This window comes from Marmota monax, unplaced genomic scaffold, assembly GCF_021218885.2.
Source record: "Marmota monax isolate L192 unplaced genomic scaffold, Marmota_monax_Labrador192_F-V1.1 WCK01_AAM20220418_F8-fsc00141, whole genome shotgun sequence".
Taxonomy (NCBI): domain Eukaryota; kingdom Metazoa; phylum Chordata; class Mammalia; order Rodentia; family Sciuridae; genus Marmota; species Marmota monax.
Genome location: NW_026692981.1, coordinates 4,479,191 through 4,503,901, shown reverse-complemented (window position 1 = coordinate 4,503,901; position 24,711 = coordinate 4,479,191). Strand labels below are relative to the sequence as shown.

At 46.0% G+C, this 24,711-nt stretch overlaps 1 long non-coding RNA gene across 4 annotated transcripts in view; it reads right to left on the bottom strand.

Annotated features, from left to right (window-relative positions):
• LOC124097936 (uncharacterized) overlaps window positions 1–23,211 on the bottom strand; it is a 38,520-nt gene extending 15,309 nt beyond the window's left edge. For 2 of the 4 annotated variants that reach the window (XR_006853413.2, XR_006853417.2), the window contains exons 1-6: window positions 11,981–23,211; window positions 8,358–8,521; window positions 7,063–7,229; window positions 2,596–2,677; window positions 1,906–2,005; window positions 1,371–1,521 (exon numbers count right to left, since the gene is read on the bottom strand). This is a non-coding gene — a long non-coding RNA (uncharacterized LOC124097936). The remainder of the gene's footprint in view (window positions 1–1,370; window positions 1,522–1,905; window positions 2,006–2,595; window positions 2,678–7,062; window positions 7,230–8,357; window positions 8,522–11,980) is intronic. The other 2 variants (XR_006853415.2, XR_006853414.2) reach the window with 2 other exon arrangements.
• Window positions 23,212–24,711: the final 1,500 nt, after the last annotated feature.

Sequence of the window (24,711 nt, the reverse complement as noted above, 5' to 3'; positions counted from 1 at the left end):
AAGCGTTCCTGGGTTCAATCCCTGGTACCCCCCAAAAAAAGTTTTGAATGAATGCTTTATCTACTAGAATCATATGCAATGGAATTGCCATCAGGGTCATGGATGTAGGCAGATTGGGGGCTCTTTGCAAACAGTCACATAAGACTCATTTTCCAAAAACTCCTTTTAGCACCTTGCCTTGCATCAAATAGGTATCTAGCATGAGCCTGTCCTATAGGCTAAGTATCCACTCATTTCCTACAACAAAACTGAGTTTCTCCTCATGCAAACTCCACAGAAAACAGGTGGCTGTCAGATCTTTAATGGCGGGAAATTGTTGGTTTTGATTTTAAGATTCACTGTGATCTTTAGACTCGTTATAGACAACACTTTATTTTTAACTTTCAAAATAAACACAAAATTACAGAAATCCAGGAGGGCACGTTGGTGGCCTAATGTCCCATCACCCAGAATACTTTACTGCAGGTTTTTCCTGCCGTCAGGGACGGTTCTCCTACAGGACCACAATACATCCATCAAAGAAAACTAATATTGACATGGGGTGTCCCCGAATCCTTAGACACCATTAAGTCTCTCCAATAGCCTCAGAGATGTTCCTTATAACCCAAGGATCCAGTCCAGAGCCACGCATTGCGGCCCTTCACCTGTCTTTAGTTGGAAAGAGATGCTGGACATTTTCCTTTTCTGATCCCAACATACTTCTGAGGCAAGCAGGAGCTGCACCCGGCAGGACATTACTCCCTGTGGACGCTGGGCTGTTCCCCAGGTTAGACTCAGGCTGTGCATCTTGGGTAGCACAGAGGGGCCCTGAGCGCCCTTCCCCCCCTGCTAAGTGGTGCACAATTGCACTTTGTCCCTCACAGGTGGCCTCGGGTCCCTGCTTCCAGTAACGTTGCCAGGCTTCTCCCCTGCAGGGCGAGTTTCCCCCTTTCTAGTGGCAACCCATGTGGAGAAGTGAAACTTCATGGTCGGATTTTCACATTGCTTATTAATACGTGAGGATTCGTTGTTTCCTGTTTGGTTTGATGGGTTAAAACTGGTGATATAAGTTTGCATGACGAGGCTCAAGTTGTCCTGGGCTTGGGCCAGGTGGAACCTCGCCAGCCGGCTCCGGGCCTTCCCACACGACTCCCCAGCTCTTCCAGTGATTTCTGGCCTCTGGCACACCAGCGCCTTCCAGGGAGCGCCCACCCCAGCCCCAGAGCAGCCATTTCTCCAAAGACAGAGCAAGAAGGAAACTTAAAGAAAATCTAATGCAACCATCTTTTTAAAAGTTTAATAGCTATCTAATTTCTAAGGATAATTTTGCTTATTCTAAGAGAAATTGAGTTCTATTTTTTTATTTTCAGTGGCAGAAGGTCCGTGAGTACCTGGAGTGATGGAAAACTGCATGTGGCATTTTCTACGTGGCTGATGGCCGGGAGATAGTTGTCTTTGTCCCTCTCAGTGTTTGTCTTGCTCTTCTATGAGTCTCAGGGACTGGCAGACGCAGGTGACGGCACTGTGAGTCAACGGTTTGTTCTGTGCGGTTAAAACAGGAAGAGTCAGTGACTCTATTCTTCAAACTAATAACTACGAGAAAATAAATCAATCCCATTATTGTCACCCCCCCCACACACACACACACACTCAGGACATGTGGTCTTGAGGCCGGGGCAGACTCAGGGATGGCAATTGAGCTGGGATCAGCAGAGAGGGGTGGCAAAGAACCAGCACCTTCAGGAGACTGATTCGCTTGCGGATGGAAGGAGTTTATAGAGGTGCAGTAGGAACACAGCTGTTTCGGAAAGTGCATGGATTTGTTTTTTCAGCTACCAAATATCTTTTAGGTAGGTCAAGGTCAATTGCAAATAATAGAAAACCCAACAAGAGTGACCTAAGGGAGTAGAGGTAGATTTTTCTTACAAGTTTGGAGGTGAGAGGTTACTTATGGTGGTGAGTCGGCTGATTCCTTTGGTCTTTCCCTCATGACCCCAAGATGGTAGTGCAACTCCAGGCATTACATCTGCGTCCAAGACAAGAAAAGTAGCATTGATGGACAATTTGTCATCTTTTATGGGGAAAATCAAAGCTATCCAGAGCCCTGCTTCACACTAACCCAGTAGGTATTTGCCCACTGACCTACCAGTTTTCACACCTTTCCTCTCAGAGGCAAAGCAACCTGGGAAAGTAAGTATGAACCAGGGTCTCCCTTTTAGAGGAGAGGGAGAAAGGTAAAAAGTGAGTAGGAATCAGGGTTGGCCCACCCAGCCTTTTGTCAACCACAAGAGCACTGGCTGGTTACTTTCCACATATATTAAGGAGGAAAGAGAAGTTTCACTTGGAACTAGCAAAACCTTCCCCAACCTTTAAGTCAGGCAACACAGGCCTCTGTGTTTCAAGAGCTTCATGCTAAGAAATGCTCATTATGATGTGTCTCAGAGATTGAGATATTTGGTTGCATGAGACCTGGAGACAGACCAGATGATTCTATTAGCTCTGTGATCCTTTGATTCACAATTGCAAACTTACGTTCTCTACCTTTCACAGCCTGTGAAGTACCAAAGAATGTAGGATGGCCATCCCCCCAGTTTCAGCCCTCCCTCCTCCACCCACCTCGTTGGGAAGCTTGAAAGGTGCTTTGTTTTAGCAATTCTAAGCGTAATGCTGTTCCTCTTATTCAAACACGGTTTCAAGTCTGCAAGACAAAAGTACTCAATAAAAGTGAGATATAAGCAAAATATCGGGAAATCAAGATGTGTTTAGTTTACCAAAATGCACTGGGATAAAGCTGAGAGTTCCTACCAGATAGAAGAGAAGGCATGACTTGCATATGCTGTGGGCACTTTACAGTCACAGAACTTCTCTAGACATAATATTATACAAGACTGTGTGTTATGCTTATTTTTAAAGTAAACACATTTGTAAATCACTTGCAAACGTGTTGAGAGCCTGTGGTTTATTTCTGTTTCACGTCGCCCTGTAGACTTGGCGGCCCAGGCTCCTAATGGCAGCAGCAGGCCTTTTCCAGACAACCCTTCGTGCCCCAGAGGGGGGAAGACAATGCATCATTGTGAACTTGCCCAAGATCTGCGAATGTGGTGCAATGTCGGTGTGCCAGCAGCCTGAACTTTGCAAACCCACCAAAGATTCCAGCCAGCCTGGGCTCGTTAGCCAGAAAACTCGAGAATGACTGACACAAAGTCTCCTTGCTGCACCAGGTTTAGAGATGTCTTATAAGGCACCTTCTCCCCTCTGGTCTTTTAAATGACCAGAATGAGAACTAGAAGTAGGTTTCATAATATCCAGACAAATGATCTCTTTCATGCATATCTGCTTTTATTGCATGACCAGATTCGTTTAGGGAAACCCATGAGCATCTCTGGCCTGTGCAATTTTTGCACCACACACCAGGCTCTGTGTGAAGTGCACTGTAGGTCGTTTCTGATGCATTTTGTCCATTCAGATGATTTTTATTGAGCACCTACTCACTGAGTGTTCTACGTGTTGGATGTGCATAGCTAACACTCATGACATTTCAAGGAGTTGCTGTGCCCGACATTTTTAAAATTAAAAAACTGAGGCCCAGAGAGAATAACCAAACCTCTCAAAGCCACACAGCTAGGTGGTGGCAAAGCCAGGTTGGAAGACGGCTCTGATTCAGCCCACATCACACACTTTCTGCCTGAAACCTGATGCCTCCTCCTGTAAACTGACCTTCTCACAAGGGCCCACCATTGCTCACACAAGGAATCACTTTTGAGACCAGGACTCAGGAACATTTAAGGTTAGTCTGTTAAAATAGTTCTGTTCCTGGTCCAAGAATTAAAAGGAAGACGCTGCCTTTGCTGAACCTGGTGTTAAAGTTATTCAGTTCGTCCCCTCCCCCACACTGCTCGTCCTCAGAGCTTCCTTCAGACCTTTAGCTCCCGGGAGAGCTGGTCTGTGCTTCCACACGGTGGTCCTGGTGGTCCTGCGGCAGCCCCAGACGGGGAAGGCGGCTCCTGCGAGGGAGAATCCTCCGAGGGGTGAGGAAAGAGCCCGGCTGGCCATCTGGGCCCTGAGCCGTCTGCAGTGGACCGTCGGGACCAGGTCTGGCTGAGTGGCTCCCAGGTGGGCTGAGTCCAGGGCAGTGAGAGGCGTGAGATAGCACAGGTAGGAGCAGCGGGCAAACTGGAAAGTGGTGAGTGAAGACCAGCTGCGACCTCGTTGACAAAGCAAGTCGAGAGAGGGGACTTCAGCCCCTCTGCAAACTTCGACTAAAGGATCCGTTGACTATAAGAGTCCAGCGAAGGCCAATGAAGCCAAGCACCTCTGTCACGGTGCCTTTCTTGGTGGTATTTGGGGCATGGAATTCTTTGAGGATTTTTGAGGGGGCTGGGCACAATCCCAGTCCTGCCTCTTGATGCTGCAGCATCTCAGGAGAGACCTTTGACCTCCCTGGGCCTCAGTTTCCACATTCTTACTGGTTTGTTTCACATGAGTCGAATGAGATGTGTGCAGAAATGCTTGAAAACGCTACAGATACGAATGGTCTTGCTTTCTCCAATTATCTCATAACACAAGGAGTCCTTTGGTAAGATGATAGGGGTTTAACCCAGGGGTGCTTTACCACTGAGCTACATTCCCAGTACTTTCCATTTTTAGTTTTTAAGACAGTGTCGCTAAGTTGCCCAGGTGGGCCTCAAACTTGTGATCCTCCTGCCTCGGCCTCCCAGGCATCACTGTGCCCAGCCCTGGGATGTGAAATGGTGAAGAGTGTTCATTCCTCTTGAGCACAAACTCAGCTGAGATCAGGAGCAGCCCCTCTTGCCTCCTCGGTCCTCTGTGAGCAGGTATGAAGACTTAGCAGAGGAAGCTGTCCAGCAGGAGACGGACCACAGCCTCTGAATGGCAAGGTCACAGGCGTGGAGGGCGTGGGCCCGGGCAGCCGCCTCTTGAGTGGGTGGTGAACCGCGTATCGCCGTTGTGTGGCTGTGAGCAAGAGTCAGAGGCAGGTTTTGCAGGTTCCTAGGCTTAGAAGCAGACAAGGAGGAAGGAAGAGCAGGATGACTTTGGTTGCCTTAAAGCCCTCTGTAAACGTGGTGTAGGGCTCTGATCCACTTTCAAGCCCAGGGGCCAGACGAGTCGTCCCCCGACCTTCTCCTAAACCCGGGTCCTCTTCATTCCTGTCCCTCGCCAGGCCACTCCACATCTCCAATCCGCTCATCTTCCCCCAGGTTTTACACCAGTGTCTCAACTGTCTTCAGCACCTTCTACTTGGAGGGGTCTGACCTTGCCCAAGGACACACGTGGTGTCTTCCAAAGATGGAGCTGCGCCACATGAGAAATGCAGCTGCCTCCCAGGAGCCGGCCCTGGCCCCTGCTGCCTCTTGATGCTGTGGCATCTTGGGCGAGACCTCTGACCTCTCTGGGCCTCAGTTTCTACTTTCTCTCTGGTTAGTTCCACACTGGTCAAGTGAGACGTGTGCAGAAATGCTTGAAAACGCTGTAAACACAAGTCGTCTTGTTTTCCCCCAGTTACCCCATAACAAATGCCCTCGTTTAGTAAAGATGATCGTGTCCCAAGGACGGGCTGCAGGGGGCAGGCCCTCAAGTCTACGGAGGTTTCCTTAGGGCTGGGGAGAGCTGGGAGGCGGGTTTGCAGGGATTGGGTGTGTTATTCTAACACCTATCTGTTTCTGTCCTTTTAGAGAGTTATCTTGACAGTCTGCCTAACTGATAAAGTGTGTGTCACTTTCTCATGTGCAAGTTTATTACTGTTTGTTTAAATACTTAATGATTAACTATCTCCTGGGCTTATCAATAAAGCAATTGAAGTCTTCTGGGATGGAGTAGATTAAAAATGGAAATTTACACTTAATGGTCGATTATACTTAATGATCAATCAGCTTGGCTAATTTTGCTTTCCCTCCTTTCTCTAGTAACATCTTGTCAGAGATAAATAGGGGAATCAGTGGACTTGAAAAATACAACAACTCACAAATATGACACAGTACATACAGAGAGCCGTGGACCTTCCTCTTTTTCTGTTCATTTCATTTCCAGGAACTTATCCTAAGGAAATTATCAGGAATACTAAGTCACACACAAACAAGGGTGTTATTTAGGAAAGGGACGTAATTTCTCTTGATGCTTAGTACCATATAATCTTTCTAAACAAATTGAGACTGGTGATCGCCACCCGCCAGGGTTGGTGACAACCTTTTCTTTCTTTTCTTTTTCAAGTTTCAGTTTCTCCGCTAAATCCCTCGGGATGGTGGCCCAACCTTGGGTTGGCATGACAGGAATTTAGGAAAGGCAGTTGTGAGCATGGCCAGTCCCTCTGCGGAAGCCTTTATAAGGCCACAAGGATCCAGGGGAGGCTCCAGGGCCACCTGTCTCCCGAGGACTCCAGACCTCCTGGTCATGCCCAGAGCAGAGCCTCACCCATCTCCTACCTCTGACTCCCAGATGTTGGGTCTCCCAGCTTGCTTACCCCCCTAAGGACACACTTTTGAAAACAGAGGCTGTTATTTTGCCTCCAGGACCAAGGAAAACCCATATTGCCCCAGTTTGAGGCCCCATGAGGGCTTCTGGTGACAAAAGGGAAGAGGACCTCTATTGTTTTAGAATTGACCTAGGAAACAGGCCAGTGTTCCCAACAGAGTCTCCATTGTTCCAGATTAAAATTCCAATAAGTCGTCCAGCTTCCTTCATAATAATAAAAGTCTGGAAAGACCTTATGCATCGTATAAGGGGATCATTCACTGGAATATTATGTGGTGATTAAAGAACTTGGTTGAAAAAAAAAACACTATTTCAGTAATCTGGAAACATACCCAATATACACATTTTTTTTTAAGTAGGTTACAACAGGGTATGGTGGCACACGCCTGTGATCTCAGCAACTCGGGAGGCTGAGGCAGGAGGATCACAAGTTCAAGGCCAGCCTCAGCAACCTATCGAGACCCTGTCTCAAAATAAAAAGAGCTGAGGGCGTAAATCGATAGAACGCTGGTGGAGTGTGTGTGGAGTTCAATTATCAGATGGCAACAACAACAAACCAACAAAAACAACAATGATACCCCCCCAGAAGCTTACCAAGCAGGTGTGCAATGTCAGGCTGCACCTAGGATGTGCTGCGCACCCTCACAGCTGAGACAGGGCCGTGACAGTGTCCCGCTGACGAGCAGCAGGACTCTGGGTGAGGTTTATATTTCTTCTTAGACTGTCACTTTTCCATACTTCTAGATTTCCTTCTTTTGCCCCTTGAATTTTCATTTGGGAATTGAGAAAATTATCAAATTTACTCCATGTTGTTTTATGCTTTTGATATAAGAGTAGAAATAGAGAGAGGGGGAGAGAATTGTTTTCACTTGTTGGAAGCTACATCAATATAGCACAGAACTTCTGCCATTGTAGAATGTACCAACTTTCAAAAAATGTTTAGACTGCAGACCTTGCTAAGGAAACAGGCTTCCCAGTATTTAACCAGCAAACAGCCCCATTCCCTTTGTACCAACGGTAAAGAATTTAGCCACCCACCATACAACAATGGCACACTGATCAGTTTCTTGGGGGTCTGAGACCCGGCTCCAGTTGGTACCCAACCCAAAGTTAGCAGGGCCTGGTGGGGCAAGAGTACAAACTGGGACCTTCATGGCATATGCTTGATATCCAAAGTCCAAATCAAACAAGCGTCTTATTAACTCAAACATGGTCTCTGCTCTGACCTTGACAAATACATCTTCCTAAGACCAGGATCAAATTTAGGATTCTCCCCATTTCTGGTGTTCTGTACCAGAATGCAGTGGGTACCCTCAGGCTGGCCACCCGTCCCCCACCTCAGCACACCCCCAGCTCTTTCTTTCTCCCTCCCTGTCCACCTGTGAGACCCAGGAGAACATGCACTGGCATAAAGCTTGTCCCTGGGAAGAAGTCTGCAGGCCCTGGAGCAGCTGTAGATCAGGACTCCAAGGTCTGGACATGCAGAGCGTCCCAGGCTCCAGGTGACATGTCTCCTTGGTCCACTCACTCCTTGCCCTATGGGTGGGGTCATGACAGGGCGAGCCCAGGGGCAGAGTGTGGCCCTGTGAGGCGTGGGCCCAGCCAGTGGCCCCTATAAACATGGGTCTAAGGGCCCTGTTTCCCATGTGGAACCCCCGTCATCCGCTGCGTTCCATCCTGTGTTCTCCATGATCAAGAGTCAGGAGAGGACGTGTAGGAAGCTGATCTTGCATGAGTTACTCTTTGACCCTCCTAGAGGGAAAGGCCCTCTGCTTTTTCCCTTTATTAAAATAAAATTTTAATTATACTTCCACAATTTGATTTTGTGACCTTGAGTTCTGAAAGGCCTACTCTCCTGGGGGACACCTGGGGAAAATGCGGACACCCACCTGAAGGAGCTTCATCCTTCATTGGGCTCCACCCTGGGCTGGAGAACCTGAATGGGAGTTCCCTTGGGATGAGCAAGCGTGGACACTGGAAACCAGGCAGCGTGGGAGGTCTCACAGAAGAGGCCGGCGGATGGAGGGCCAGCTGGCTTCCAGGATGGGGCATTCTGTGACACGAGGATAGAGAACGCAGTGAGTTCACGGGGCGATCCAGCGGGTGCCAGGCACCACGCCAGACACAGACGTACCCACGGACACGTACGCAGCATGGGTAACACACTGTACCTGTGCACCGCCTGTGCACACAAACGTCATCTGAGACTCACGGCAACACTTTGAAGAAGTAAGGCTCATCCACTAACCTGCCTGCAGTCTCGCTGCCAGTTTTGTGGCAAAACCGAAGTTACAATCCAGGTTTGTTTTGCTACAAAACCTGAACTCTCAGCCAGTCTGTTCTAGTCAAATAGGATTTCATGAAAATTGGCAAATGGGAAGAATTCCAGGGAAGAAAGGCCTCACGCAGACTGTCCTGTGAAAACCGTAGGCTGAGGAACCTCACGGAGAAGGGCCCAGGAGACACCACCGAGGAGGGGCTGCTCCTGGGTGCAGCTTGGGAACTCCCTCATCCCCCGGAGCCAAGGACAGGGCCCAAGGCCCTGCTGCTTCTGAATGTAAATGTTTGGACTGAAGCCCGTGGTGGAAGCTGCCGTCTGGGACACTCGGCACATTCTGGAAGCATAGAAAACGGCCCCATTCTTCGGTGGTACAGAGACACAAATCTCGGAGAAACTTGGTGTGGGGTTAAGAGAGAAGCGACTGGTCAGCCCAGGACCAGCTGCAAGAGGCAGCTTAGTGAAGGGGTCTCGAGAGGGCAACCCTCCTCTCGCTAAGCCCATCAGGACCCACAGATACGGATCCCTCGTCTTGGCTTCCTTTAATCATTTCCATGAAAATGCATGCTGGAGAGTGACCTGGAAACTGATGAGACTTGTCCCCTTGAGAAGAAAACCACGAGGAGTCAGGAGAAAATGGGAACGAGAAAGCCAAGGGGGAAAGGCTGGGGAGCAGCAGAAGAGGCAGAGGAGGCTGCAGTAGAGGACAGGGCGATTGCTCAAGAGGCCACTGGGTGGCTTCGCATGTGCCCCCAGAAGAAAGGAAAGCCCGTCCAGAGGCAAGAGCAGACCCTGGGAACCACCTCGGAGGCCTGCACCTCCCATCCCCACACTGATGAGGGGCCTGCTGGGTGAGGGTGGGCCTGGACGGGCGAAGGCTGGGGAGGGCTCATCTGCCTCTACCTCAAATGCCTCCCTTGCCATAAACCAGGGACTTGTACCTTCCTAGTCATGATATAGAATCCTGAGGGTTTGCCTCCTGCCCTCATCGCATTAAAGAGAGAGTTTGTGCCACACACACACACAAACCAACAGTGCTCTTCCCCACCCCCAAATTCTATCTTCATCACATACAAATTTTACTTAAAAGAAATCACTGTAAACCAATGTTGAATTCTGGTTAAACACGTCAGCAGGCATATCCTTAGGGGTGAAGAGTATTGATGTCTGTCTTACTTTGAAATACATCCAAAAAAATTAGATGGATTGATGAGTGAATCAAGAGATGGGTAATTGCATGGATATGTAATAAAGCAAGTAGAGTCAAATGTTATTTACAGAGTTTGGGTGGCTGGGGTACAGCTACTTACAGTTTGGGTTTTTTTTTCTTTTCTTTTCTCTCTGTTTGAATATTTCCCTAATATAATACTGAAAAGAATAGTTTCTTTAAAAAAAAAAAAGAAAGAAAAGAAAAAAACTATCTATAGAAAACATGATTATCTACCTTTTTTGATCATTCCATTGGGAAAAAAATATGTACCAATAATGAAGTGTTTTCTTTCATCTTTACCTAATTCTTTTGTCTTCCCCATCTTTTCTTCTTTGCAGACTAGTAGAGCACAAATACCGGTATTGGGCAAAGGCATTTAAAACTTAGGAGGAAATATGCCAGGCCATTCATTGTTCTCGTAAAATAGTTTGATCAGAGAAATCCAGCTGCAGTTGCCAACTATGAATATCCTATTTGACTCCATGTGAAATGCATCTATTCACCAAGGCATCTGCTGACGAGTTAACAGATGTTCAGTGAAGATATTGCCCATGAAGAATTTTGACTGTTTGGTTTTATGTTGTTTTGTTTCTTTCTCCAAGTTGAACTTTAGGGTAAGAAGATGAAACTCCACATAAACTAATGGACAGCAATGACAATTTGTGACAGAACTTACACGTCCAATCTTAAAGGACAGACATGTTTGTGGATTCTCTGAATGTGTTTCTCATTCCTTGTGATTGTAGCTGACAACTGTGGAGTGACTGGAAATTAGGAGAAAAGAGGAAGTTTTTTTTTTTTTACATGACTCATGTTCACCAAAAAAAAAACAAGCAGAAAGAGAAAAAAAAAAACAAACAAAAAAACCCCTAAAATATAATGTTAAGCCATTGTTGTCTACGATTTCACCTCAATTATTCCCTACTCATACGTAGCCTTTTTCTCCTTTATCATACATATCCGGAGCAGTATAAGTAGGATGTGTCCATAAATAGTGGAAGAGTTGTCAAAAATGGATCAAAATTATCTAACGAACTTCTTTTAAAATATCATTCTCAATCACTTAAAGTTTGAAAAGGAAATTTGACTTCAAAGTGATAGTAGAATTCAAGATTTTTGAGGCAGCAGTTCTATGGATAAATCTGATTTTTGTGACAAAACAAGTGAATTTCAATCTCATCAAACACTAGAACACAGGAGTAAATTCTTGCTAATATTTTAAATAAAAAACTAATATTCTGGCCCTTGCATCCTAAAGAAACAAAGCAAACCTTATTGCCCAGAATTCTGAAGCACAAATACTTGAATCAAAAAATAATAGGTTCCAAACTTGCCAAGCTTATGAAAGGAACATAATTTGTTTCTAATGAGTTTCCCCAAAGTGATAAAGGTTTGATTTTTGAATTATTCTTAGATATTTTTGGATACCTGTGTTCCTTAAATACCAGACCTGTTCACCCCTCTGCTCAATCAATGGTTACTCTGCTCAAACTTCGGATATCAAAGAGACTTAGGATGCCAGAAATTAAAAACCCTTTGCTGAATATCAAGACGATGTGTTCAGAAAAAAAGAAGACACTCTGGCATAGAGGCAGTGTGGGTTTAAAAAGTCTTTTGTCACTAGCAGCAGAGCTTCTTTCTCGAAAGATAAGAATAATGGGCTCAGTATTAGAAATGAGAACCATCCAAAGAAAACAATGTGGAAAGAGAATTGATATCCAGTGAATTGCTTACTATTTTTAAACAAATTATTCACTAAGTAAAACTGATTCCTCCACCCCCTTTGAAAAGCATTAAAACCTTGAATGTATTTTGTTAGACGAAGAGAACAAAAACTATATTTAAATCACTTTTAAAAGCACCACGTTTTCATTTGAACTTAGAAAAACACAGAAATACAAGCAGTTGTGAGTTATCCCGGAGGGCAGTGAGAATAACTCGTGGGAAGAAATGAAAGCAGAATCCCCCAAATCAGACAATGAAGAGCACATTGGATTATATAAATGATTAGAAGTACAACTTACCTCTTTGTGACGAGGTGCTTGTGGGTGCCGGACCCCAGCAGGGGTGAAGCCGTGATGATGAGTTAAGGCACATATCAGAGCTGAGAGTCTCACGCAAAACCCCCCCCCCCGAATACCAGACAGGTGTGTTTGAGACCTTCCTTCCTCCCCAGGGGTTGTCATACCTCTGAGCCCTACCTGAGGCAAAAGACTCAGACACACCACTGATTGGCGGGGACCCACATGCCATCTTTCTGCTATTGGAAGGAAAATTCCCAAAAGTCATCGTGCCTATTAAGTGGCGAGAGTCTGTTCTCCAGGGGGGATTTGTGATCCATGCCACCCTTTCGGGATGGCACAACTGCCCTCAGACCAACAGGGCAGCAGGTTGGAGAAATGCTTCCCCAGGAGCACAGACCTCTCCACACTGAGCACACACAGACAAACCCAGAGTCGCCCGAGAGCTTCGCTCCGTCGCTGGCGCGAGCCCACAGGATCCCAGGGAGGGCTGGGGTTATCACCGGCCGTGCCACCTGGGCTGCTTTTCAGTCTGGGCGGTTTGTAACACACCACACCAAGATGACAGCTCCCCGGAAGGATTTCTAACCTGGAAGCAGACGGGGGTGTCCCTTCATCTTGGCTGCGTTACTCAGCTACTCTCAGAACAGAATCTTTCCTCCCTCCTGATAAACACATGCTCGCGTGTACTAAACAAAGAAGGTGTCTAAATTAACAAGTCAATGCTGTCCCCTAACAAAGAATAAACCCCGTCTCATGAGAGGCTCACCATTCTCCCCAAACAGGAATATAGGATAGTGGCATTAGGGAAAAAAAAAAGATGCAAAAATGCAAACCATTTGAAAGAGACATTGTAACCTAAGAGGCTGCTCTTTGCTGGTCTCTCGGAGGTAACTAGGACACACGCCACCCCACTTTTGTTCCAGCGCGAGATAGATCCTCGGATGCCGGGCATGGTGACATACAATGGGAGTTAAAACCACAGTCAGTCTTAGCAAATTAGGTAAATTAGAGATCATCTGATGGCATTCTATTGTTGCTATCGTAATCACCGTCATTTTCCCCCCCGTAATGGGGCTTGGGGACGGAAGCTCAGCTCTCTCACAGGATAACGGTGAAAGGTGTCCAAAGACTCAGGGATGCAGCATCTGCTTTTAAAAGCTCTTCAGACTCAAATTGGCATTTTACTTTATCTTGAAAATTTATTAGAGATTCAGATCATGCCGGTTTAAATGGAAAGGTGAAAGCAGGGTAATTTCAATCTATGAATTATTCAGTCTCAGCCCGGCGAAATTGCCATCCACACACTGATGCCCTGACGGTCCCCTTGCAGGGCCCCCATCACGGTTGTCATTTTTATTTCTTTATCTAAGATCTCTTTCTCGATAACCGAGCTTGTCCCTTAGGGCTCGGCTTCACAAACCCAGTATTTCAAATTGGCAATAACCTAAATGCACTGCTGTCTCAAATTGCTGTCTCCACAGGCTGTCTCCGCCCCCCCTCCATCATTAAAAACCACATCCATGATGATATCTGTTTGGCTCTTCGATCAGGTGATTTAAAATATGCCACACACACACATACACACACGCATGCACGCACACACACAGAGGCATCATTGCGGAGAAGAGTTATGTTCTGCTAACATCACAAGAGAAGACAGAGTGCTGCTTCCTGCTTTGTTGCCTGCCGTCCCACCCTAGCTGCACAGTGTCCTGCAGGAGACAGCCAGTGCTAACCAGGATCTGCCCAGCACCCTGATTTCCAGCCAGAGTTGCCGGGGACTGCATGGCGGGAAGACTCATCCAGATCACTGTACGCTTAGCGATCATGATTATTTAGGAAAAATTAGAAGAAGCCATCAGAGGACCAACAATAGACTGTCACTCTCTCAGTCTCCACCTGCAGACTGTAGTCACCGTGTTCTCCACTCGATGGCTGGTGGCATCGCAGCTAGTCGACAGCTGTCCCGCATCCAGAGAGGACTGGGATTGATTTAGGTCAGTGAGTCTGGTTTCTCTTTTAAACCGCGTTCTAACTGATTAGTGAGGATCGCGCCAGCCCCGTGACCAGCCTCAAATGTGATCCGGGGAGTCCCGCAGCGGCCATGAAGTGAGTCGCCCAGGCCCCAGCCAGACACACGGTGGCAGGCACCCTTGCTTTGTCCTAGCCTTTACTCAGAAGCCCCCACACTGTTCACACACGTGGTGGAGAGCCTGCCGTGTCCCGTCACAGGCACTTTGGTTATGGGGTCCCCCCGAGCAGTACCTGCCCAGCTGAAAATTCACGCGGCCAAGTTAGAAGCCCCCGTGCGCATTCAGACTGCATCTCTGCTCCTGGCTACGGGAAGGTAAATGATCCTCGTGTGAAAACTGCTAAGTAGTAGCAGGAAAATGGAGCTTTAAAACTCGGTCGCCTCGTGCCCAGTTGGATGCCTCTGCTGTGGCAGTGCGACCAGGAGACTGTGGAGCCGGGCTGGCATGCAGCAATGACAGAGCAGTCAGCTGACTCGCAAGGAGTCATCATTCAGTGTCCTCTGCAGAATCAGGCCAGTGGCTAAGGTGGCACCAGACGGATGACATGGAAGGCGAGGAGCGACTACAGGACAGGGGTCACCTCCTGTCCCCCACCCTGGCAGGTGCCTCAGGCACTGCTTTGGGTGGCCGGAGCCTTAACTCAGAGCCTTCCAGACTTAACTGTTTCTGTGCTGTGTGCGAAGATGGCAGGTCATTATTTAGGTGACCCTTCCAATGAGGAACCCAGGTTAAAACCATCACTGTCCCTACTGTTTGGGTTCATTTCAGGGTCACAAGAATAATTCTGGGAGAATTCTTGCCCAGATTTTGGTTTTAAAAGCACACTTCTTTTTATTTTATTTTTTTTCCTTTTTGACAGGTAGAAGTTGCCTTAAGATACTGGTAAGCTGCAATGAACTAGTCGATTGTACCTAACAGGATGGTAAGAGCAGTAGGGAAGACCCCAAGGTAAAGGGGTGCAGCTGTGGCCTTAAATCACCGTTGGTGGCTCTAACAGTGGAGAGCATGCTCGGTTGTGGCACATGGTGGTGCACCCCCATTAATCTGACAATGGAGCAGAAGCCTTATGTGGTATTGCCCCAGTGGTTTGAGGAATTGCTAAAATAAGAAGTCAGTCATTACCAGGCATTTGTTTAATGGCTGTAATCATGCTGACTTAATTTAACTTGATGCAATGTTTAACAGAGAGACAATTATAAATTTGTACTAAAAACAATAACAATGCTAGTATTTGCCTAGCACCTTGCTCTAAGGAGGCATCCTCTGAAGGTTGCCTCATGTCCCTGTGATTTCCAGAGCCCTCGGAATGTGCTAAGGGCTCTGTGGACCAGCACCCGAGGACAGGTGCTTATGATTCTGAGCCAGGGTCACATCTACACGTTGCATGAAGAGCTTGCACAGGATCTCTCCTGGACTCCGCCAGGCTTCTCACTGTAGGAGGTTTTCAGTGACTTTTTTCATTTCTCTCTTAGGAATTTTATTTTTCAGTTTGCTTCTCATTTAGTTCTATTGACATGACTTCCACTTGAAAGAGAAAATTTCTAGATAGTAAACAGAAAGGTCAAAACTAGACGAAAGCCAGACACCGTGGTGCACGTCTTTAATCCCAGCGGTTGGGGAGGCTGAGGCTGGAGGATTGCAAGTTCCAGGTCAGCCTTAGCAACTTAGCAAGACCGTGTCTCATTTTTTTTTTTAATTTACCTCAGTGGTAAAGCATACCCGAGTTCAATCACCAGTACCAAAAGATAAAAAATAACTTTAAAAACATAAATTAAGAAATTAAAATACAAAGAAGGGAGTAGGAAATGGATAACACGTTTTATGAAAGAAAGTCAACTGAAACTACATGGCTGATATATTTCAGCTGATTTCATGTATTTATGCAGAAGAATAAAGCACGTATTTTGTTTTTCCCTTGCATTTTGCAAGGAGAGGCCAGAGAGGATGTGGCTTCCAATGCCTCTTCTGGTTTGGATCTTAACTATCTCCCAAAGTTCGTGTGTTGGGGACTTGGTCCTGGGGGAATGGTGCCACTGGGAGGTGGTGGCACTACTTCAGGTGTGGCCTAGTGGGAGGAAGTTAGGCTATGGGGGACGTGCCCTGGAAGGACACCTTGTGGTCACCCCACCCCATCCCTACTCCTAGGCCATCATGTGAGTAGCTTTGCTCCATCACACGCTTCTGCCTGTAATGCTCGGCCTCATGGAGCCCCTGAGGGTCGGAGCCCAGTAGCCCTGGAGCAGAGCCTCTGAAACCATGGGCCAAACACAACACCTCTGCAGGAAACCTGCCTTCTTCTGCACAGATAAGGGGGAAATCCCTTTGTTCAGCCTTCTGGAGCCCTCCATTCTGATTTATTTTATTTGTATTTAATTAACTTACTGTTTGCCACATATTCTCTGGCCACCTTGTGAAGTCTATGGATCATTCTGATAATGTTTTCTAGGCCCATGCAGTACGGTCAGTAGAGTTACAAAGGAAGCTAATTATATTAGATATCTTGCTTAAGAACCTTCTCCTTAGTCAATCAAAGCACTTCCAAGGTGAAATTGCAAAGTCTCTCTGTCCCAAGGATCACTCGATAAGGAAGCAAGCTCAAGAAGAACCCAGGCAAGAGGAGGGGTCAGAAGGAGGCTAGAAGATTAGAGTTAATGGACTTCATTAAGCTGAACACTGAATTGTGTTTTTAAAATACCTCTATTTTTATTTATTTATTTCTTATGTGGTGCTGAGGATCCAACCCAGTGCCTCACATGTGCAAGGCAAGCGCTCTGCCACTAAGCCACAGTCCCAGCCCTGAATGTGTTTCTTACAGAGATCTTTTGGGGGGACCAGCAGATTACAATTATCCCAAGACATACTCTACTTTCCAAACTGATTAATTCACATGGCACAGACTCTTCGCCAGGCTCCTTAGGTGCAGAGTGTGGAGGAATTGATTCTTTCAGCTTTTACAGCTGCGGGGGGGGGGGGGGGGACTGAAGCCCAGAAAAGGATGAGTCTCGCTGTAGCACCATGCAGACAGAGGGGCAGCAGGCCCAAGATGTCTCCTAACCCACATCAGACTCCCTTCTATCATACTGACAGTCAGTGGCATGCTGGGACCGGCTGATGACAAATTTCTTGTCTTTTTTTTTTTTTGGTACCTGAGATTGAACCCGGGGTGGGGGCCTCAACCACTGAGCCACATCCCAAGCCCCTTTTATATATTTTTAGAGACAGGGTCTCACTAAATTGCTGAGGCTGGCTTTGAACCCACAGTCTTCCTGTCTTGGCCTCCTGAGCCACTGGGATTACAGCAAGAGAGAATTCTAAAGTATTCTGAATTCTACTCAGGGCTACCCCATTGACAGCTAGAAATCGACTCCATAAATGATACCATACAATTATTTACATAAAGCTTTCTTAGGTGTTGTAAGTAATCTAGGGGTGATTAAAAGGACATGGGAGAATGGACACTAGTATCACACCATTTCACTGAAGAGACTTGAGCATAGAGGCTCTTGGTCTCCATGGGGATCCTAGAATTCCCCACGCCCACTGGTAGACACCCTCATGGATTCGGGGTCGCTATGGGCAGAACTTAGCTTCGCCTCTCACCCCACAGCCCGTTCCTGTTCACACTTGTGGACTCTGGTCAATTTGCCCACCTGCCCAGACCCACTGTGTATTCAGAGCTAAAGTTCCCCTGTAGGGAGACTGAACCTCAGGAGGAGAAGCTTTGCCTAGAGGTTCCAGAGGTCACGGTCCCCAGAGGGCAAGGGGTTGGGAGGTCAAGTGGGCTCTGCTGGGGGTTAGGAGACACCAGATCCGCCTTCCCCCTGGCCTCAGGGTGGCAAGTGCGTGGGCCCCACAGGTTGTGTCCCTGCCCTTTGGCTTCTCTATAGTGTCAATGAAGGTAGAGCCATCCCCACAGGGAGAGGGCAGAGAAGCAGCTGAGAGGGGGTGCAGAACTCCCTAACTTCCATCCATCTGGCCATCCACCAAGAGAAAAGAGAAGCAAGGTCAGCACCTCGGTCTCTGGGCTTCAAGCAGGGCCCTGCAGGAGAACACAGGCAAAGCTGGGTGGTCCGATGTAGACCACGACCGAGCATCACAGGCGGCAAGTTCTACAGGTTGAGAGAGGCCGCGGGCGCCCTGCTCTCCTGCTCCTCCTCTCCTGCTCCATCCTGGGGCAGGTTGTAGATCCCCTGCCCAGCCCATCCAGGCTGGCTCATTCTGAGACCTCACAGTCCACTCCCCAACACAGCATCAGATGTGACAACAGGCGCTCGCTATGTGGCCAGACCATGGCCCAAGAGACACCAGCCTCCCAGCACCTGCAAGAAGAAGACGTTGGAAATCAGATACCAACTCTGTATAATAACAGAACTGCAAAAAGAATACATTCACTGTTTACCAAGTGTCTATAAGGTGCCAGGTGCACATGATAATCTTAGTATTCCCCCATAATAAATGCAGTAATAAGTCCACGTAAAGGGCTTTCTCTCTTTTTTTTTTCCCCAAAATGATTGAGGTATGCCTGACAAAAGCGTGCATATTTAAGTTGTTCAATGTGATGCTGTGACATACACATACATTGTGAAATGGTTGCCACAGTCAAGCCGATTAACATCCCCGTCAGCTCCCACAATTATCATAGTAGTAACCCATTTAATTCCTACAACAACCCGGTAAGGAAGATACCATTACTATTTCCACAATGGCTCCATTAGTTAGGTATTTCTATGCCCCTTCACATAAAACCAAAAGATTGAAGAAGTGAATATTGGTCAAATCATACATCTGGTGAAGTAGGCTAGTGGATTCAAACCTAGGCGTGTTTAATTTGGGTTCAAACTCAAATCTTGTTCTCTTAACCATTACTGTTCAAATATAGGCTTCCTAAAAATTAGTGTTTAGTTGTAATAGTCTCTAAGTGGGATGGAAAAAAAAACCTAGAGAAGGAAGGAAAAATAAAAACTAGACTTAGGAGTCACTTGGACAAGGTGTAAAATTTGAGTTGTGAGTAGAGAGACCTGTCCATCAGAAAGTTGGGTCTCTTTATTATGGTCCTCTTTTAAGGATATTTGACTTCAGTACCAGGCTAGTAAGTTGGCTGCCTGAGTCAGAGGGAAGCCTGGTTTGCAGGCTCCTGTTGTGACTGAGTTCAGGATCCCAACAGTTTAATAATCTGTTAAATTGCTGGATATTTTGCAGTTAGCTCTTGCACATCAATAGGAGGTAGCTCGGCACAAACAGTTTGGGCTAAAGTAGCCAATAATTCTGCCATTTGCAGAAGCCATGTCATCTTATAACACCTGGCCCTTACATCCGTGAGTTCCGAATTTGCAGATTCAACCAACTGTAGATCAAAAACATTAGAAAAAAATTTTCTGTACTAAATACACACTGTTTATTCAGGTTCCCCCCCCACACACACACACTGTAATCAAACGACCTGACAAGAATATTTAGAGGAGGAATAGTTTATTTGGTCTCAGTTCATAGATGGCTGAATCCATTGCTCTGGGCCCAAGATGAGGCAGACCATCATGGCGGAAAGATGTGGTGAAGGGAAGCAGCTCAAGACATGGCAATCAGGAAGCAGAGAGAGACTAAGTTTGGCCCACCAAGGACAAAATGTATACCCCAAAGGCACATACCCAGTTCACACCCCCTCCAGCCACAACGCACCCACCTACAGTTACCACCCAATTAACCATTCAAGTGAACTGGTGCACTGAGTAGATTAAGACTCTCATAACCAGATAATTTCACCTCTAAACCTTCTTGCATTTTCTCATATATGAGCTTTTGGAGGCTAACTCACACCTAAACCATAACAAACACAGACCTTTCTTCTTGTCATTAATTCCAAACAATATAAAAAACTGCTTAATAGTATTTATGACACATTCTATTAGTTATTATAAATAGTCTAGAGCTGATTTAAAGTACATTGGAGGATGATGTGTGTAGGGTGTACACAAATAATACCTTATTTTATGTGAGGGACTTGTATGTCCACAGATTTTGTTATCTTCAAGGGGGTCCTGGAACCATCCCCCATAGACACCAAGGGATAGTTCATGTTCAAGGTAGATTTTTACCAGACACAGGGTTCTCTGGCCTGTAATGGCCTTAGGTAGTCTCTAGTATCTTTTGTGCTGTCTTTTCTAAACTTTGTACTTTTACTCCTAGTATTTAATGATGATGTTTTTACTTACATTTTTCTTGATTTTAAAAGAAAATTGAAATATTTGTTTCTTTTCACTTGACCATGGACCAAATCTAACCAATATGAGTTACTTTTTAAATGGAATGGTCCTGAATTGACTGGGTGAAGGTTTCTTCAGCCTAGTGAAGTCAGTCACCTATGGGAGAGCTGAGGAGCTTGCAGCGTGTGTATACGTACCTACGTACACACACACATACACACACACATACACACACGTGCATTCAACAGTGTTTACTGCAAACCCTGTACAAGTCAAGAGCATGTGAAAATACATAACACTCGCCATGACGGGTTTGCGCCTATTCCTAAGAGCTTTCCCACGGTTTAGCCCTGCACAAAATTTCGAGGACCCAACAGCCATGAAAGGCACCCTATAAGTGTGTGATTACCATGCGGTCGTGATATGAATTCAGAGCTAGCAAATTAAATGGCAATTACCCTTTGAGAAGCCATGTAACTCTAAAGATAATCACCATGTTCCTATGTAGTTCTTTTTAGATCTTTGGGGGTGCTAATTTGTAAAGCACATATGACCAAATGAATAATTACAGAGCAAGGGGCTGAAAGGTAATTGCAAAATAATTGCATGCTACTTGATCCCTCTATGAAAACATGCTTAATAGAATAGTCACCTAAACGATTTCTTTTGCCTGAGGAACACTTTCAGGCTATTCTTTCCCCCTTAACTCTGTTTTGCACTAAGCCATAAGCCTTCTAAATAATATTGTTTGGTAAAATACACTAAAGTATAGGCTGTAAGTATAGGTTTAAAAACTAGGTTATAGAGCTTGTTTTCTCCCCGCTACATTGTGTAAATGTTATTAGCTTTTAAAAGTTGGTTGTTGAATGCAGTCTATCTTTGGACAAATACACAGTGGTGTCAGGTTTTGTTTATTTAATGTACGGCTCTTTCCAGCATCTGGACATGCTGGGAATTGTTCTCCAGGTATTACCAGTTCCATATTCTAATGGTTACATTTCTCTCTCTCTCTCTCTCTCTCTCTCTCTCTCTCTCTCTCTCTCTCTCTCTCTCTCCTCTCAGTTCACTCAAGGAATGGAAATTAATGGAGGGTCCGAGATGAGATTAAATGAGCATGTGTGTGCAGCGTGGGAGAGAAATCCTGGAGCTGGGAGACAGGAGACACTGTGTAAGTGGCTTCCGCCTCCATCTCAGGCTTATACATTTCAAGCTGGGAATGAAAACACTTGCAAGTAAAGCACACAAATGTATAATGCATGAGAATGTGCTTTTAAAAGTTTTAAAGTGCTATTTTAAAATGTAAGCACTGATATGATAGTGGTCACTAACAGTTGGAGGAATTCTGTCCATCTAAGAGTCTAGTCACGTGCCATTACTCATCTCCCTCGCATTGCTGCCGGACCCTGCCTCTCCATCCGTACTTTATTTAGCAATTTCTTTCTCTAATCATGCTCAGCAGTTGGCCAAGAGCCAAAAGTTGCAAGAAGACCAATAACTATCAGGTAGAAATTATTCTCTGCATCTTCACAAAATATTAAGTTCACTTCCTCTTTTAGGGTTATCCTCGAAGGCTATTGCTCCCTACAACTGCTGCTTACAGAAGTGATCTAACAGTTAAAATCAGCACAACTTAGGACTTTGAGATGGTAAAGTTTAGAAGTGTAAATTTAATGTACATGTAATTAATACTTAGGTCCATACTCTGTGAAGCTCTCTACTTCCAAAATGTTTTGCCAAAGTGATTCAAGTGTGTTCCATTTTCAAGGGACATGGTACTGGACATGACAATCCAAGGCAGATGACAATCCAGGGACAGACGCAGATAATGGATTTTCTTTGCTTAGATCCTTTCTGCCACTCGTGCCTATGCCTCTGATAATCCAAAAGTGATAACCACCGTTATCACTCAACGCACCACTATTCCCATGATAAGTCAAAGACGGCGACAGCCACCAAAAGTATTGCCTGAGTGTCAAAGATCCAAAGCAGCAAGCCTTCTCGGGTTAAGAATAATGTGATGAGAAAACTAGTAGCAAGCTAGTAAAATTACGCCGAGCTCAGGTTCACAGTGTGATGATGAATTAAAAGTTCTGTTGATTTGTAGGAGAGCACATTGGCGAAAACCAGACTTCCTAATGGATTTATGAACGTCTTCTGGATGCACATGAGATAAGAGAGCAGCCCTTAAGATACAAGCATCTGGTCTGCAAACTTCTTATAAAGACAGATATCACTGAGGAGGAACTTGTATTTGGCAATTGCTGGGGATTTGGATACGACTCGTGGGAATTGAGAAGATGAAAAGAGAGAGTGCAAGGAGCCTGGGTTGGATGCTCTGAAGAGGAAGGTCAGTAAGGACTCCTCAGAAACAGCGAATGAGACACACATTCTACAAATGGGGCTCTGTGGGGTTACCTACTTAGGTGGGAACCTGAATAAATTTACTGGCTGGAGAAAAAACAAATAAAATGTGTTATGTTGTAGATATGGGCTACAGAAGGGTAAGTGATAGAATTCCAGAGACAGACGGTGAGCAGACTTCTTATCCTCAGAGACAGGCAAAGGTGGCATGGGTGTAGGAAGGAGCTCTCCGTCCCTGTCTGTGTGTGGGTTCTAGAATTGATTGCAATGTTGCACATGTGTTCTGATCAAAAAAGACAGTGACATAAAGATTTTGATACTTTTAATATAGTTCAAGATCTAGTAAGCTTTTTAGTTAATAGATCACTTTTCCTTGGGGAATACTATAACATAGAGGTCATCAATAAGAGCTCTAGGATTAGGTTCCAGTCTTGATTTGCCCACCTACCAACTGGAGGCCTTGGTCAGATTACTTAAAATTCTTAGTTTTATCAAAGATAAAATGTGGGTTATAATAATAATATATCCATCTCGGAATCCTAAATTACCTAACAGTATACATTCAAGAAATGTCAGATATTCTTTTGATTGCTGATAATACTGCTGTATACGTTAAAGTTAATGAACATTTTTATAGGGTGCTCTTGAGAAACATTTCTCCCATCCTGTCTGAAATTCTTTCTATCAATTGATCCTTCTATCTCTCATGCGTCCAACTGGATAGTTCCGCCTCCGGGGCAAGACTGTAATTCAACCTTCTTGAATCCTGCATGTTAGATTCATCCTGTTATTCTATCCTTCCCAGGTCTTTCTGAGTTCTCTTATCATCCAAGGTATTTCTTGTCTTCCCTACCTGAGTCCCCCGGACAGCCTTAGCTAATGCACACCTGATAACTACCCTCAGCTTCTTCCTTACTGACAAATCATTGGTTCTACTGTAGCAATGGATCCAGTGAAGGTGCTTTCTCTCCCAGCCTCCCCAGCAGCTAGGAGTGGGCATGAGATGTAGATCTGACCATGTGGCAAAAGCAGAAGTCACTGGGCGGGCCTCCCGGTAAGTTCGTGAAAGAGGCCAGACCTGAGAGAATGAAAATCAGATTCCAAGAAGACGGAACTGAGGCCTGAGGCTGTGTGGAGCTGCTGGCTGCCCCTCCTGGGACCCCCAAACTCCTTGCCATGTGCTAGAAACAACTCCTCTTTGATGAGACCTCTCTCACCAGGTTTCCAGCCCATTTAGCAAGTGCAGTTCTTCCAACCTGTCCCCAATGCCAACTATGTAGTTGCCTCAAAATATTTAAGGAACAAGAAACCTGAAGAGAACAGAAATAAAGACAGAACACAGGGTGCGCAGTCACCAACCACGCTGCAGGTGTTCTACACCATGACCTTACGTGCTGCACACTGGCACATCAGCCAGCAATTGCTTGGCCCGTGCTGGCCTTGCCCCTGTTATTAGGTGGGGCGCAGGCTGTGTCTTTTTTCTGTCTAATTGACATAGCGCCTGTCCTTGTTCTGGATGGAAGGTAGGTGTTCCGTGTAAATTTGCAAAACTTAGAGCAGCCTTGCCAAGATCTTCTCCTGGGACCGAGGAGGAAACTGGGGCTCCAGGGCCTCGTCCCAACTCAGTCCAGAGTCCTGGGGCTGGATGCACGTTCACGTTCTCATAGCCAGTGGTGATGACGCTGCCCCATGCTGTTTGGACAACTCCAACAGATCTTCCTTGTATGTGACATTATCTCTTTGTGTATACCTTTATTTCATTCATTTATTTGTAAGTGGTGCTGAGGGTCAAACCCAGTGCCTCACATGTGCTAGGCAAGTGCTCCACCACTGAGCCACGACCCCAGCCCCTTACATTATCTCCTTAAGACCTCCCTTTACCTTTCCCCGAATCACATCATCAACCTTTCCAATATCCTCGGGCATGAATGAGGATTAAAGGAAGGTTTTGTTTTTCAGGTCACTAGGGCCCTGAGTGTCCTGCTCACAATCACGGGAAACCAGAAGAAGTAATGAAGGAACACTCAAAGGCGGTTGGCAACGTGAGCGGCCACAGTGCCGTAAAGGAAATAGACAGATCAAGGGTCCCCCATTCCCCTTTGGATTCCAGATGGGTCACATAAGCTTTGCACCCACG